Here is a 16,657-nt window from a genome sequence, read left to right as displayed (position 1 = left end):
TTAGAATTGTAATGTTTTTAGGGCACTATGAAATGTGTTAAAATGAATAGTTGGGGCTTGAGAGATGGCTCAGCAGTTAAGAGGAATGACTGATCTTTTAAAGGACCAAAGTTCAATTTCCAGCACCCACATGCCAGCTCAAAAGTGTAAGTTCAAGATCTGACACTCTTACACACGCATACATGCAGGCAAAACACCAAGGTACATAAAATAAAAATAAAAATATTCTTTTTAAAATGGATGGTAATACTACTTTTAATTTTAAAAAATGTTTCCAAATATATGTAAAACCTCTTTCAGCTTTAACTAAACTGCGCATTTTATAACTATATCCAATATAATGTAATTTATGTTACAAGACTAAAGTAATCTAAACCTGGTGAAATTAAAAAATCACAAAGCATTTCAATTTTAAAGCAATTAAAAACAATATATTTTGTGGAGGACATGGAAGTTTAGCAAGGTTGACAGTATATGGGGACAAAATGGGTCTTGGTTTGGTGCAGGGCATCTGACTTCCAAATGCACTGCTGCCTGCTGCCTACAGTCAGCTCCTCATGGTCCTCACCGATGCTCCCATCTGCAGATGTCACTCACAATTCTATACAAACAAGAAAAGGGAGCATTTATAATCTACATATATGATACAATATGATACGATACGATATGATATGATACAATATAATATAGAAAGGCATTTTTAGGTTTGGGACTTAAGTCTTCTTCCAAAACTTCTTTCTCCTCCTCCTCTCAAGGTAGAGTGAATCACATCATGTGATTTCATGCAACATGTATACTCAGAGAAAGACAGCAAAGTTCAAGTAAAATAATCTTTGTTTTCTCCATTTTAATGCAATTTCCCCCTAATAATTTCCTATGAAAGCTGCATCTGATTTTACGACATTCTCCTGCCACTTACTGGCTTCCTGTACCAGCCATTTATCAAGATCTGTAACTGACAGGACAACTGGTCACACTGTGACTTTTTGTTTGTTTGTTTGTTTTTGTTTGTTTGTTTGTTTGATTTTTGAGACAGGGTTTCTCTGTGTAGCCCTGGCTGTCCTAGAACTCACTCTGTAGACCAGGCTGGCCGCTAACTCAGAAAGCCGCCTGCCTCTGCCTCCCAAGTGCTGGGATTAAAGGCGTGTGCCACCACCACCTGGCCACACTGTGACTTTTAAATAACCACATTTACATAGATGTTGTCTCCCCAGTCATCTTGCAGGAAGAAAAAAATGGAGATGAATAAAAACTGACTAGTTTCTTTTGTAATTCCCCTATAAGCATAGCAAATTAAAGATACTTCAGAGCCCTGAAAGAATTCGTGGTGTGTCCTCTACACTTACTTGACTTCGTGTTTTTAAGCAGCTATTTGAGTAGTTTGGATGTACGATATCGCAGTGAGGATTCTCCTAGCTGCGCTTCTCTTAGTAGTGTGTGCCTCATGCTGGACCGCAAGTAACTTTTTCTATCATTACCTCTTTCGTGATAAATTTTCTGAGGAGCCCTTGTTTATCTCTGTCTCTCTAAAAATAACGTTTCTAATTCTTAATGATTTCTTAATATATGTTTATTAGATAACTGATTTATATACTCATGTTAAAATTTATATAGAAAGGATTTATATGTCATCATTTGTCTTCAAATAAAGTATTGTCTCTTACAATATTTCAAAGTCACTGACTCATCTCGAGGAATCCTATTCTCAGCATGTTATATTATAGCTTTCTTTTTCAAATATCAAAATTACATCGTGTGTGTGTGTGTGTGTGTGTGTGTGCTTTCTTGGAATTCAGGATTGAAAGCAAGCATATTTACATACTGAGTCTTTTCAACAGTCCTGTTATCCTAACTTCCTATTTCCATTAGATTTTTTCCATCAGCATATTGATTTCTTTCATCTGTAGCCCACTTCTCCCTCCAACCACTGCCCCAGGTTTTTGACCCCTTCTAAACGCTTTCTATATTGATGTTTCTTCCATTTTTATATACTGATGTTTCTAACTCCTCTGGAACAATACACAGTAGTAACTGATCTGACTGGTTGCCTGGGGCCTGGAAGCAACAAAGCTGAAAATTCAGACTAGATGATCTGGTGTGACGGTTGGTCTTGATTGTATCAACTTTATGGGATTCAGACTCACCTAGGAAGCACAATTCTGAGTGTGTCTGTGAGTACAGTTACAAATTAAATGACTGGTAATATTGGCCCTTAGAATGTGTGTCATCTGCCAGAGATCCACCCAGATATAAAGAGGTCTGAGGGAAAAGCAGTGCTTCCTGCCTGCCCTTGCTCATGTTGTTGGTGAACAGATCAATATTAGTTTGCCTTCTATTTCAATAAAAAAAAAAGATTAAACACCATGACCAAAAGTAAGTTGTGATAAATGGATTTATTTGGTTTACATAACTCATCACAGTTCATCACTGAGAGAAGTCATGGCAAGAACATAAGAAGGGCAGCAACCTGGAGGCAGGAACTGAAGCAGAGCCCATGGAGGATGCTGTTTACTGACTTGCTTCTCCTGGGTTGCCCGATTTGCTTTCTTATATACCCCACGACCACCTGCCCAGAGAGGGCACCATCCTCAGTGAAATGGTCCCTTCTACACCAATCATCAGTCAAGAAAAGGCCTCCTCAAAGTTGCCTACTGACCAGTGTGGTAGACGCCTTTTTTTCTATTGGATTCCCTCTTCTCAGATGACTCTAGCTTGTCTCATGTTGCCAAAATAAACTAACCAACACATTTGAGCCCTTTACAACGTGACATAAAAATTAATCTCTATCAAACCATAAACTTTCCCTTTTTTGTTTGTCCCTAATATTTCATGGTAATATCAATATCGCAATATAAAGTATAGTATAGCTTTAAAAGTTCCACAGTCTTTACACATTTTAACACTTTCAAAGTTTCATCTTTTGAAAATATCAAAGCCTCTCAAAATCCAGAGTCTCTCAAATGCGGAATCTTGTAAAAGAAAAAAAATAATAAATTAAATATTTTCTTACTACAAGAGGGAAGAACTGGGGCAAAGTTTCAATCAAATTGACATAAAAACAAATTCCAACAGTATAAATACTCAGTGCCCAAGTGCTGGGATTCACTTATGATCTTGGATCCAAAGATCCACTTCCCCAATTTTGCCATCTGCAGGACACACCACTTGTCTCCTAGGCGCAGGCCAACTCCAGCAGCTTCAGTCAGCTCCACAGAACACTGCCAGTGTCCTTCCTGTGTTCTTGGGTCTCCACAGACTACACCAATGGTCTCTTGGTCTCTCTTCAGGAACGCCAACTCTGCCATATGGTGCCAAGCCTCAGCTTCTCTCCATGACCTCACTTCTGAAGCTCTCATGATGCCAAAGCCACCTGGGAGACTCTTACACATTACAAACGTAGGCAGCCAGTATGAGATGCACGCTTGGACCGCGCTGAACAACAGGTTCTGTGTGCTGACCCTGAAGAAACACTCCCCAGAAAAATTTTTATAAGTGATGCTGGTCTCTTACTAATCACAGTCCCAGCTGACTAGTACCTATTGTCTCAGTGAAGCACAGGTTTCACTTCCCCGGATGCTTTAACACAAAATGTCATATGAACATCACTGACCGAGTATTTGCTCCCCTCTGAAACTTTATGAGGCAGGTCTCCATCCTCTGCATTTTTCTCAGCATCTTTGTCTTCCAGACTCTCACAAAATAACCTATTAAGCATTAAGCACTCAACATATTTTCAAGACCAAAGTTCTAGTGTTGTGCCCTAAGTGCATGGGAAACCCAAATGAGGCCAAGAATTGCAAAGTCTGATGCATCTCGCAAAAGAGTCTTTTATTTCCAAGTTCAAACTCTGTTCACTCACCTAGCACTTACTGCGTGAATGCTGGCGGTTAGTCCAGAAGACATTGGGTTTATATATCATAGGAATAGTGTGAATATTTACAGAAAAGAGGAGTAAGAGGGTGGAACAGTACTGAAGGTGGGAGGGGTTAATGGGTGTATGTTCAAGGACTAATTTTATGGCCAGTCGTAACTGTCTGTGACCTGACCTCTGTTTACCTTTTACTTTTTCCACGTTCTCCCTTGAGCTTCTTATTTCTCTAAGGTCTCAAGGACAGGCACCTGGAGAGTTATCAGGAGGAGTGTTGGTTTTTGGAGACACCAGAGGGAGGGAGAATGTCTCCTGCTGTCACCTCAGAATGTCCTCATTAAGGGAGAGTTTTATGGATAGTGGAAACACTAGGGGAGGGGGAGGGAGCTCCAGGCTGCTGCAGGAAGACGCAGGGTGGGGGGACTTGAGCCTCTGCCTGGGATCACAGAGGCAAACTGTGCAACACTGAAGTCTCTCTAGCATCAGTAATTTGGGGATTACAACACTAGAAACTTCCACCATCCTCCAAAAGACAGCACAGTTAGGTCTATCACAGCAATTCCACATAGTCCTTGTACCAATTTCTGTAACAGTTTGTGATGGGTTTCTCCACTGACAAAGTGAACCAACTGAAGCTGAATCAGAAGTACTGAGGCAGATTTCATGAGAGGCAGCTCTCAGGCGAGTTCACTGATCTCACAGGAGGAGGTGAGGGAAATCACATGCCCGGGCTAAAGCAAGGGGGGTCTATGGGTTTTGCGTGCAGGGGCTGCATAAGCGAGGGCCTCAGATTATGCTATATTATAAGGTAAAGAACCTGATTCCCTGATCATGGATCGGTAGCTGGAAAGTTCTTGAGGGCCGGGTTTGGGAAAGAAGAGCAAACGGGGTTTCTTAGCTTATACAGAGGATGAGCAGGGCTTCCAACCACAGACTGTGCTTCCTAATGCTATGATAAAACACTATGACCAAAAGTAACCTGAGAAAGGAAGGGTTTATTTCACTTACATGTTCCAAGCAAAGTTTATCACTAAGAGTAGTCAAAGAAAGAACTCAAGGCAAGAACTGAAACAGAAGCCATGGAGGAATGCTGTTTACTTACTTGCTCCCCCTCGATTTCCCAAGTTGCTTTCTTATACACTCCAGGACCACCTACCCATGGGTGGCATTGCCAACAATGGACTGGGCTCTTCCGCAGTGTCGTATGAGTCTATTCCTGCGGAGATATGAAGAAACCTCACATAGGGAACTGATGACAGACCAAAGTACAGATACCAGAAATACGGGTGAGGAATTACTTATAGGAGCAGAAGCGACTCAAAGGCAGCCTACCCCCATGGATAACAGTCCATGAATGCTGGGACCTTGCACTGCAGTGCACAGCCTGCAGGCAGCCCAGCAAGCTGAAACTTGTCCTTTCCTGGTCTGAGATTCATTCAGGCTGCTAGGCTGATCTCTGCTTCTTCCAAGATGCTGAACTTGTCTGAAAGTCTTCTCTCAGTGGTCTTAATTGTTAATATACTCTCAGAGAGGGAGAGAACTAGGGAATCTGGTCAATTTCAGGGATCCCCAGATGCTCTGTTGAGTTGCTTACTTATGATAATGAGCTTCCCTACAAAGTGGACTGTTTCAATCTTAGAGGAAACTGCTACACAAAACACACCAATTATGAATTAAGAAAATGCTTACACACACTTGCCTACAAGGCAGTCTTATGGGGACATTTCCTCATTTGAGATTCCTTTCTCTCAGATGACTGTAAGTTGGGTCAAGTTGACAAAAATAAAATTAATCCATGCAGTGACTATATCTGCTACTGTCGTGCTCCACTGACAGAAGAATCCCTTTGCCTTCAGATAAGAAGTCTCCAGGGAGCTACAAGCTTTCTGTACTGCACTGGGACTGCAAAACATTCAACTTCATGAGCTGAGAAGGCACAATGTTCTCTCTTTCTCCAGCACACAGATGGTTAATGTTGGGATGTTCAACTCTTATTCGGTACGCTGATCTATTAAACCAATTTCATAAATACATTCATCCTGTTTACTCCAGAATCCTGCCTAATACGCCTGGAGAGGAAGCCTGTAAGTAAGCTTTGGAGAATGTGCACAAAGTATGGATCGTTGCTGTGTCTAAATACTTACATTCTCATCCAAAAGCAGAACCCACCCCTGCAGAGGTGACACGAAACCAACCAGGTGGACGTTGTGACTCTTAGTCGTCCCAATGCTGGCACGTGTACTACATATACTGGTAACAGGATTGGATGTTCTGCATGAGCCCAATATCACAGGTTCTCTTTCACTACAGCTGACGCTGCTGCTCCTACTCCTGACTATCAAATGGAAAAGCAAGAGGACCCATGTCTGTATTCTTAATATGGTATTCCTTGAATATATCAAGTAGTATCTTGAATAAATTGCTTACTGTAGATCTTCTTAATGCTGATGGAGAATAGTCATTGGCACTGACTATAAATAAAGTGTGACTACCCAATATGAAGTGACTACCTAAGAGCTTCTTACATGTGATTTACCATCATGGGCTCCTGTACAACAATTGCCACAAAACAAAGAAGCTACTGTATAGCAAAACAGAATGTGCCAGTAGATATCTGCCCATGAAATTCTCTGATTTTCCCACATACCAAGCCCCTGAAAGCACCACCCAGATGGAACTTGAAGAAAGTGCAATTAAGTTGACACCTTGTAGGTTTGACACTGTCATTCATGATGTTGCACTTGCCTTTCACAAACACATGGTACACAGTGCCACTTCCCAACAAGAGTACTGCACAGGCTCAGTAATAGGGCAGAGATAACATTAGTTCCTCTCAACGTGACTCCCATGAGTCCACTTGCACAGATTTCCTACCCTTGCAGACCTGAAATATAAGTATCTGGGATTGATACTTCATCTTTCAAGGAAGAAACAATACTTTTACCAGAAATATAATGTTTTGCTGAATCCAGAACAACAACTAATGCTGGATCATGTTAGACTCCCCTAGGTCATTAACAAACAGGTGGAGAATGTTGCTGAGTTGGAAGGATCCCTGACTCTAATTACAATAAAAAGCTAATACTGCTGCTGTTTTCTGGGTCAGAGAAGAGAATGTACTTGAGGGACTCATTGGAACAACCCTTGGTGCTTCCACTCCCACTGAGAAGCAGTAAACAGGTGACAGTAGTAACTATGGCTTGGCAGGGGCAAGGCCAGTGTCCAGATAAGTCTTGGCTGAAATACTTACCCAGGGTTAAAAAAAAAGTGGAAGATTGGTCAAGGGATAAGATGGAAAACATCACATACGGACTTCAGAACTGCTGCAAAGAGTAGGAGCTGTGGCTTGTTCTACTGTCCTCTAAAGATTATGTTGAATCCCCGTGCTTATCCATTAAACAGTTTTTGGCCCTTTGGAGTACTTTGTGTATTGTTTTTTTAAGAATAATGCTTCTACAAACATTCATTTTAAAGGTTTTGTATAGACACATGTTTTCACATCTCTTGAAATGGAAATGCTGAGCTGAAAAGTATATATGCACCTGTGTATTGATTGTCTCTTTTTTTGAGACAAGGCAGTCTCTAGTGAAGGGATTCCTAGTATGCACTGCCACATCTGGATTTTTGACATTTATTCCCTTGAGCAACTACTAGACATTATCCAGAGTAGATGAACTATTTTACATTCCCACAGGCATCATACATGATCCCATTTTATGTGCCTGTCAACATTTGTTATCATGTAACTATTATTAAGTATCACAATAGACATGAAGTGATGTCTCACACTGTTTTGATTTGTAACCACCTAGTAGCTGACAGTTATTGAACAGCTTTTCTGATGCTTATTGGCTTTTTTGAGGAAATGCTAATTATTGTATATGATGTAAGGAAATACTAATTATTGTATATGATGTAAGGATCTAATCCTGTTGCTGCTGTTTTCTATTGCTGCTATAATAACCTATGCCACCATTTATGCATCCTATTGTATCTGTCAGAAGATTTAAATGTGTATCACTAAAACATCCAAGTGTTCTTCCCTATACCTTTTTAGTAGGATTCATTTCTTCTCCTTTTCTAGCTTCTAAAGTGTATCTACATTCAGCAGAATCTAGATCCCTGGATCTCCTTACTCACTGTCAAAGCTAGCAAGTATCACATCTCATTTCTCTAACCTCTTCTGCCTCTACCACGTTCAGTGTAAAAGAATAAATTACATCGGATTTATCCAGGTATTCTAAATATAGATGACTAGTAACGCTGTTATTCCTTTACCATATAACATAGCATGTTAGCAGGTTCCAGAGATTAAACTCAGAACATTTTGGGGATCTGATGTAGTTTAGATCAGGAATATGGACCTTTGGGATTCTCAAAGGTCCACATACAAAAGACTTAATTACCAAAGGCGGCAGTTGAATGTTTAGACAACGGGACCTAGGGTAAGGAAGTGAACTCAGTGGGGATATGCCTTTGAATGCAATATTAGGGCCTGAACCCTTCCTCTCGCTGTCATTTCCTAGCCACCATGGGATGAATTAGCGGCTCTTCTGCATCCCCCTTCCATGATGCACTACCTCACCATAGGCCCTAAAGCAACTGTGGACAAATACACCTTCCACACTTTAGGCTGATATATCTCAGGTGTTTGCCACAGTGACAGAGATATGACCAACGTATTGGTGATTCGTTTGCCCATCATTTATAATCTAACACTGAACATGTTTCGAAACTGGGATGATTCTGTTGGGAAAAAGTGCTTCCAGAGTTAACTGGGTAGAGATGATAGACATCCTACAATGCACAAAACATCCCACTGCAAAGAATAACCTGCTCCAAAAATGTTAGCAGTGTTTCTATTGAGATATCTTTTAGAAATCCAAGACTTATGGAGACCTTTCCATCTTCTGAGATCTTCCTTGATTTCTTTCTTCAGAGACTTGAAGTTCTTGTATAGATCTTTCACTTGCTAGGTTAGGGTCACACCAATATATTTTGTATTATTTTTTACTATTGTGAAGGGTGTTGTTCCCTAGTTTATTTCTCTACCCATTTATACTTTGAGTAGAGGAAGGCTACTGTTTTGTTAGAGTTAATCTTATAGCCAGCCACTTTGCTGAAGTTATTAGCTGTAGGAGCTCTCTGGTAGAATATTTGGGGTTGCTTATGCATACTATCATAATATCCACAAACAGATAGTATTATGTTGACTTCCTTTTTTCCCGATTTGTATTCCTTTGATCTCCTTTTGTTATCTAATTGCTCTGGCTAGAACTTTGAGTACTATATTGAATAGGTTGGAAGAGAATGGGCTGCCTTATCTTGTCCCTAATTTTAATAGTATTGCTTTGAGTTTCTCTCCATTTAGTTTGTTGTTGGCTATTGGTTTGCTGTATATTGTTTTTAGTATATTTAGGTATGGACTTATAATTTCTGATCTCTACAATACTTTTAAGGGTATTGTATTTTGTCAAAGTCTTTTTCAGCATCTAATAAGATTATAATGTGTTTTTTCCCTTTGAGTTTGCTTATATAGTGGATTACACTGATGGATTTCCATATTGAACCATCCCTGAATTCTTGGGATGAAGCCTACTTGCTCATAGTGAATGATCTTTGGATGTGTTCTTGGATTCAGTTTGTGAGAATTTTATTGTGTATTTTTGCATCAATATTCATAAGGGAAATTGGTCTGGAGTTCTCTTTCTTTGTTGGGTCTTTGAGTGGGTCAGTGTAACAGTGGCTTCATAGAAAGAATTGGGTAGTGTTCCTTCTGTTTGTGCTTTGTGGAATTGTTTTAGAACTATTTGTATTAGGTCTTCTTTGAAAGTCTGATAGAATTCTGCTCTAAAACTGTCTAGTACTGGGCTTTTTTGGAGGGCGGGGGTAGACTTCTAATGACTACTTCTGTTTCTTTAGGAGTTATGGGACTGTTTAGATGGTTTATCTGATCCTGATTTAATTTTGGTACCTAGTATCTTTTTAGAAAATTGTATATTTCATCTAGATTTTCTAGGTTTCTTGAATATAGACTTTTGTAGTAGGATCTGATGATTTTTAAATTTTCTCATTTTCAGTTGTTATGTCTCCCTTTACATTCCTGATTTTGTTAATTTGGATATTGACTCTGTGCCCTCTAATTAGTTTGGCTAAGAATTTATCTTTTTGTTGATTTTCTCAAAGAAACATCTCTAGTTTTGTTGATTCTTTGTATAGTTTTCTTTGCTTCTACTTGGTTGCTTTCAGCCCTGAGTTTGATTATTTCCTGCTGTTTACTCCTCTTGGGTGTATTTGCTTCTTTTTGTTCTAGAGCTTTCTAGTGCTGTCAAGCTGCTAGTGTATGCTCTCTCCAGTTTCTTTTTGGAGGTTCTCAGAGCTATGAGTTTTCCTCTTAGCACTGCTTTCATTGCATCCCATAAGTTGGGGTATGTTGTGCCTTCATTTTCATTAAATTTAAAAAAATTTAAATTTGCTTCTTTATTTCTTCCTTGACCAAGTTATCATTGAGTAGGGCATTGTTCAGCTTCCATGTGTATGTGAGCTTTCTGTTGTTTTTGTTGCTATTGAAGACCAGCTTTAGTCCATGGTGGTCTGACGGAGTGCATGGGATTAATTCAATGTTCTTATATCTGTTGAGTTTGTTTTGTGTACAATTATATGGTCAATTTTTGAGAAGGTACCATGAGATGCTGAGAAGAAGGTATATTCTTTTGTTTTAGGGTGAAATGTTCTGTAGATATCTGTTAAATCCATTGGTTCATAACTTCTTTTAGTTTCACTGTGTCTCTGCTTAGTTTCTGTTCCCATGATCTGTCCATGGGTAAGAGTGGGGTATTGAAATCTCTTACTATTATTATGTGAGGTTCAATGTGTGCTTTGAGCTTCAGTAACGTTTCTTTTACAAATGTGGGTGCTCTTGCATTTGGGGCATAGATGTTCAGAATTGAGAGTTCATCTTGGTAGATTTTCCCTTTGATGAGTATGCAGTGTCCTTCCCCATCTTTTTTGAAAACTTTTGGTTGAAAGTCTATTTTATTGGACATTAGAATGCCTGCTCCAGGTTGTTTCTTGGGACGATTCGCTTGGAAAATTGTTTCCCAGCCTTTTACTCTGAGGTAGTGTCTGTCTTTGTCATTGAGATGTGTTTCCTGTATGAAGCAAAATGCTGGGTCCTATTTACTATTCAGTCTGTTAGGCTATGTCTTTTTATTGAGGAATTGAGTCCATTGATGTTGAGATATATTAGGGACCAATGATTGTTGGTTCCTGTTATTTCATTTTTAGAGGTGGTATTATGTTTGTGTGTTTCTCTTCTTTTTGGGTTTGTTGTGAAAAGATACATTTCTTGCTTTTTCTTAGGTGTAGTTTCCCTCCTTGTGTTGGACTTCCTTCTATTATCCTCTGTATGGCTAAATTAGTGAAAATATATTGTTTAAATTTGTTTTTTTCTTGGAATACCTTGGTTCCTTCATCTATAGTAATGAGAGTTTTGCTGGGTATAATAGCCTGGGCTGGCATTTGTGTTCTCTTAGGGTCTGTATGACATCTGCCCAAGACCTTCTGGCTTTTAGAGTTTCTGTTGAGAAGTCTGGTATAATTCTGACAAGTCTACCTTTAAATGTTACTTGACCTTTTTTCCTTACTGCTTTCAATATTCTTTTTTGTTCTGTGCATTTTGTGTTTTAATTATTGTGTGACAGGAGGAATTTCTTTTCTGGTCCCATCTGTTTGGTGTTCTGTAGGTTTCTTACATGTTCATGGGTATCTCTTTCTTTTGGTTAGGGAAGTTATCTTCTATAATTTTGTTGAAGACGTTTGCTGGCCCTTTGAGTTGGGAATCCTTCCCTCTCTTCTATACCTATTATTGTTAGGTTTGGTCTTTTCATTGTGTCCTGGATTTCTTGAATGTTTTGACTTAGGAGTGTTTTGCTTTTTGTATTTTCTTGACTGTTGTATCAATGGCTTCTATGGTTATCTTCTATACCTGAAATTCTCTCTTCTATCTTTTGTATTCTGTTGGTGATGTTTGCATCTGTGACTCCTGCTCTATTTCCTAGGTTTTTCATCTCCAGGTTTTTCTCCCCTTGTGTTTTCTTTAATGTTTCTATTTCCATTTTTAGATCCTGGACAGTTTTGTTCAATTCTTTCACCTGTTTGATTGTTTTTATTGAGGAAAATCTCCAACCCAGATATGCCCTGGTAATGAAAACACAACACAATTAATATGAATATGTGTTGTGTGCCTAGATTGGGCAGATCTACCACTATACTACCATCTTCTTCATATAAGGGACCCCTTATAACTTGTGGTTTCTCCAAGCCATGTGTGTTTTCTTCTTCCTCCTCTTCCTCCTCTTCCTCCTCTTCCTCCTGCTCCTCTCCCTCCTCTTCCTCTGTGTCCTCTCGCTCCCATTTTCTCCTTCTCTCTCCCAACCTTCCACTCCACCTTTCCTTTATCTGCCCAATCCTCCTCCTCCTCTTCCTCCTCCTCTTCCTCCTCCTCTTCCTCCTCTTCCTCCTCCTCCTCCTCTGTGTCCTCTCCCATTTTCTCCTCTCTCCCAACCTTCCACTCCACCTTTCTTTTATCTGCCCAATCATCAGATCTCCTTTATTTTACAAATTAAGGTGGGGAGAAGGTTTATAGGAAATCACCTGAGTGCTGACTCATTCCTTGTTCACAACCCCTCACAGGAGAAGAAATTAACATTAAATATAATTAGCCGCAGGGCTATATCCACAATGCTTCCCCCTTTCTGTTCAATTAAAAGACTATCTTAGCTCAGATATAATTGAACACAACTATTACTATTTTGTAATTTATAAAGTATAAGAGACCTAACACACAGTTCATCATCTTTGTTAATTAAATAGAACCTCTGTCATCTATCCTTACTTAAAAGATTTATAAATCTATACCTGGCTATGTCTTGGCTTTAAATTGAATGTCATCTGAAAACCATCCTCTCAAAGTAAAAAAGCCTGGGTTGGCTAGGAGACTATGTAGTTTTTTCATCCCCATCAGAAATCCAAGAACAACTGATATTAACTGAAAATATATAGAAAGCCTAAAACAGCTTCCAAAACTTAGCCAATTTATAGAGACCACTGATCTCTTGGACAGCCCCTTACTTCAACACATTGGCGCATCAGTCTTCAGCCTACTGGCCAGGGTCATCTGATAGACTTAGAGAAACAGGAATATTAAGGACCAGCCTACTCTGTCTTGGCAGAATCAAGCTGTCCTAACTTGTAATTGTGTCCTTTCTTTGGACAGTATTATGTCTGTAGATGAAATGAAGCAATTCTTGCCTAGTGGCTGTTTCGCCACAACTGGAGTAACCTCAAAGATGCTCAGTTTCTTCTTTGAATCCAAGACAGGGAAAGTTGTCAGGAGCAGACTAGTCTCAACAAGTGAATAAATAACATTAAATGTCACATTCTGTGGACTTCTGATGTTTTTGAAAACCAACTATCTATGTGAAGTAATCTGGACTGTTCTGTGTTACCTACTGTCAGCCATTTCTGATTAAAATAACTGAAAACACCCTAACAATAAACTCAGGGCTCTGAATTTCCTATTTGGCCCTTAACTCACAGGCTTAAACATCTCAAATATGTTTATAATAACAGCAATAGAAGGACTGGGTCTAAGCCCTGTACATCAAAATTTTTAGTATCAAAGACAACCTATAATAACCGCCCCCAGCCCCAAAGCTTAGGGAACTGGGATGACGACTCTTCATAAGTTCTTCAAGCTGAATATGGGCATTGTGATATTTTTGAAGGGAGGGGGAAGGGTAGGGAAATGGGGGAGTTGGTTGGCCTTAAGAAGGCCACACCAATGATTATATTAGTCTCTGATGTCTGTGTCCTGACTGGATCTGGATGAAAAACCAAGACATCTGGAGTTCAGGCAGGTCAGCTCAGCATGTCTGATGATGAAATTCACCAAGGCTATATATTCTGTAATATATAAATCTCAAAACAAAATTTTAGTATCATCAAGATAACCTTTTTGTTTAATTCTCTGGAATCTTGTTCTTCAGAGAATCTCCCTCTATCAAATCTGATCCATAAAACTCTGGAAGGTGTAAAATATCTTAATCACTTTTTCCAAAAACACAAAGACAAAACCTTTTTTCCAGATTAGCATATCCTTCAGCCAGTATTCAGGAAAACCTGCACCTTGCCCTCTGTCCCAGAGGAACAATAAAACAACCACAATACTCAAAATCAAATACATTTTAGCCTATTTAGACCTTTCTAATTTGACATGTCAGGATTTAAACCCAAAATTCCCATGGAGTGCATGTTAGAGAATATGAGTTTCCTTTAGACTTTCTCATGCCATCTTTAAAACAACTGACTCACACATTTTTCTTTCCTTTCCTTTCTTTTTCTTTTTTCCTTTCCTTCCCTTTTTCCTTTCCTTTCCTTTCCTTTCCTTTCCTTTCCTTTCCTTTCCTTTCCTTTCCTTCCCTTCCCTTCCCTTCCCTTCCCTTCCCTTCCCTTCCCTTCCCTTTCCTTTCCTTTCCTTTCCTTTCCTTTCCTTTCTATACCTGCTTATAAGAGGCAGCTTGTCAAACCAGAACTTAAACCCAAAATTCCCATGGAGCCCATGTTAGACAGAATATGAGTATCCTGTAAGACTTATTAGATCAATATATCTGTATAGCATCTTTAAGTATCAAAATATTATATTTCTTTATTTATATCAATGAATTACATGGTCCAGAGCCCTTTGTACCGTTGTTTCCTGATTCTTTATTCTCAGGAAGGAGCTGAGTGTAGAAAGACATGCATTGTCTGTGTCCTTGTTTGGGAGTAGGGGAGGTAGAGTGGGAAGCGAAGGATATGGAGAAGCGAACACAGAAAGGCTCTCTCGGGCTTAGATGCCTCTCTGCCATTCTCTGTAGGCCCCTCAAATCCAATCAGCTTCAAATCTACCCTGATGCAGCCTATATCGCTGCCCAAGACCCATTCAGGGGTTGGGGGGCAGTGAATTTTTATCTCAGGTTAGTTGAGTTCAAATCAATAACGTTCGGTGCCATTTTGTTGCTGTAAATCTCCAATCCAAATATGCCCTGGCAATGAAAACACAACACAATTAATATGAATACATGCTGTGTGCCTAGATTGGGCAGATCTACCACTACACTACTATATTCTCCATATAAGAGACCCCTTATGACTTGTAGTTTCTCCAGGCTATGTGCTTCTGCTCTGCTTTTCTTCTTCCTCCTCCTCCTCCTCTGCATCTCCTCTCTCTCTCTCTCTCTCTCTCTCTCTGTCTCTCTCTCTCTCCCTCTCTCTCTCTCTCTCTCTCTCTCTCTCTCTGTCTCTCTCTCTCTCTCTCTCTCTCTCTCTCGCTCTCTCTCTCTCGCTCTCTCCCATTTTCTCCTTCTTCTCTCTCCCAACCTTCGGCTCCAGCTTCCCTTTATCTGCCCAGCCAGAGTTTACCTGTATTTTTTTAAAAGGGATTTATGTGTTTCCTCTTTAAAGGCTTCTACTTGTTTACCTGTGTTTTTCTGCATTTCTTTAAGGGAGTTATTTATGACCTTCTTAAAGTCCTTTATCATCTTCATGAGATAAAAATTCAGATCTGAGTCTTGCTTTATGTGTGTGTGGGGGGGTATCCAGGGCTTGCTGTGGTGGGAGAACTGGATTCTGATGTTGCCAAGTAGTATTACTTTCTGTTGTTTATGTTCTTAAGCTTGCCTCTTGCCATCTGGTTATATCTGGTGTTAACTGCCCTTGCTGTCTCTGACTGGAACCTGTCCCTCCTTTGAGCCTGTGACCCTGTGATCCTTTGATCCTGGATGTGTCAGAACCCCTGGGAGGTTGAGCTGCAACTGGGGTGTGGGCTGAGTGGATGGGGATTCAGAGCAGCCTCTGTTTCTGGCACAGGTGCAAACCAGAAGGAGCACAAGGTTCTGGCTGGGTGGGGTATTTGCATCCGAGGGTCCAGTTTATGATAGATATTAGAGCTAGATTTGGGGGTCTTACCTGTAATCCTGGATGTGTCAGAACCCCTGGGAAGTTGAGCTGCAACTGGGGTGTGTGCTGAGTGGGTAGGGATCCAGATCAGAGGCTCTACTCCTGGCACAGGTACACACCAGAAGACCAAAGCACGATATATATATATATATATATATATATATATATATATATATATGAGAGAGAGAGAGAGAGTCATCCTATAGTAAAACCAAACATCAATGTGCTCTTTTGTGTAATTAAATGAGAACATCTGAAGATGCAATAGTCTATTTCCAGGAAGCCATGCCTCAGGGACTTAGACAAAGCCATTTTGTTTCACAGGTTAAGTATTTATAGTTATTACACAGAAGCTTCCAGAACAGCTAACTCAGTAACTTGGAAGAGACGTACACTCTCTTGGCGCTGCAGGAAAGTGAGAGAACCCAGAAAGGAGCAAGGTAGCATGCCAGTCTTGCTTCTATTGACCTCTCTCCTTATTTCTTGCTTCTCCACTTACCAGAATGTCAGTAGTTGAGGGAAAAAAAAAAAACACATAAATATGTGTTATCTATCAAGGTCAGTGGGACAGGTGGTCACGTGGTTAAGGCGATAGACTGCTGTGGAGATAAATGCAGACTAGGATTGTGATGGTTTGTATATGCTTGGGCCAGGAAGTGGCACTATTAGGAGGTGTGGCCTTGTTGGAGTAGGTGTGTCACTGAGGGCGTGGGCTTTAATACCCTCATCCTAGCTGCCTAGAATTGTAGTTTCCTCATAGCAGCCTTCAGATAAAGATGTAGAACTCTC

The 16,657-nt window shown here is 40.0% G+C and overlaps 1 long non-coding RNA gene across 1 annotated transcript; it reads right to left on the bottom strand.

The window, feature by feature from the left end:
• Positions 1-2,374: 2,374 nt before the first annotated feature.
• Gm42188 lies at positions 2,375-15,965 on the bottom strand. Its single transcript, XR_880692.2, has 3 exons — positions 15,878-15,965; positions 4,971-5,084; positions 2,375-3,459 (listed from the first exon to the last, which is right to left on the bottom strand). It is a non-coding gene; the product is annotated as a predicted gene, 42188 (long non-coding RNA).
• Positions 15,966-16,657: the final 692 nt, after the last annotated feature.

This window comes from Mus musculus, chromosome 3 (genome assembly GCF_000001635.26).
Source record: "Mus musculus strain C57BL/6J chromosome 3, GRCm38.p6 C57BL/6J".
In the NCBI taxonomy this organism is placed as follows: Eukaryota; Metazoa; Chordata; class Mammalia; order Rodentia; family Muridae; genus Mus; species Mus musculus.
The sequence above is the reverse complement of the archived record's forward strand: the minus strand, read 5'-3'. Positions and strand labels throughout refer to the sequence as shown.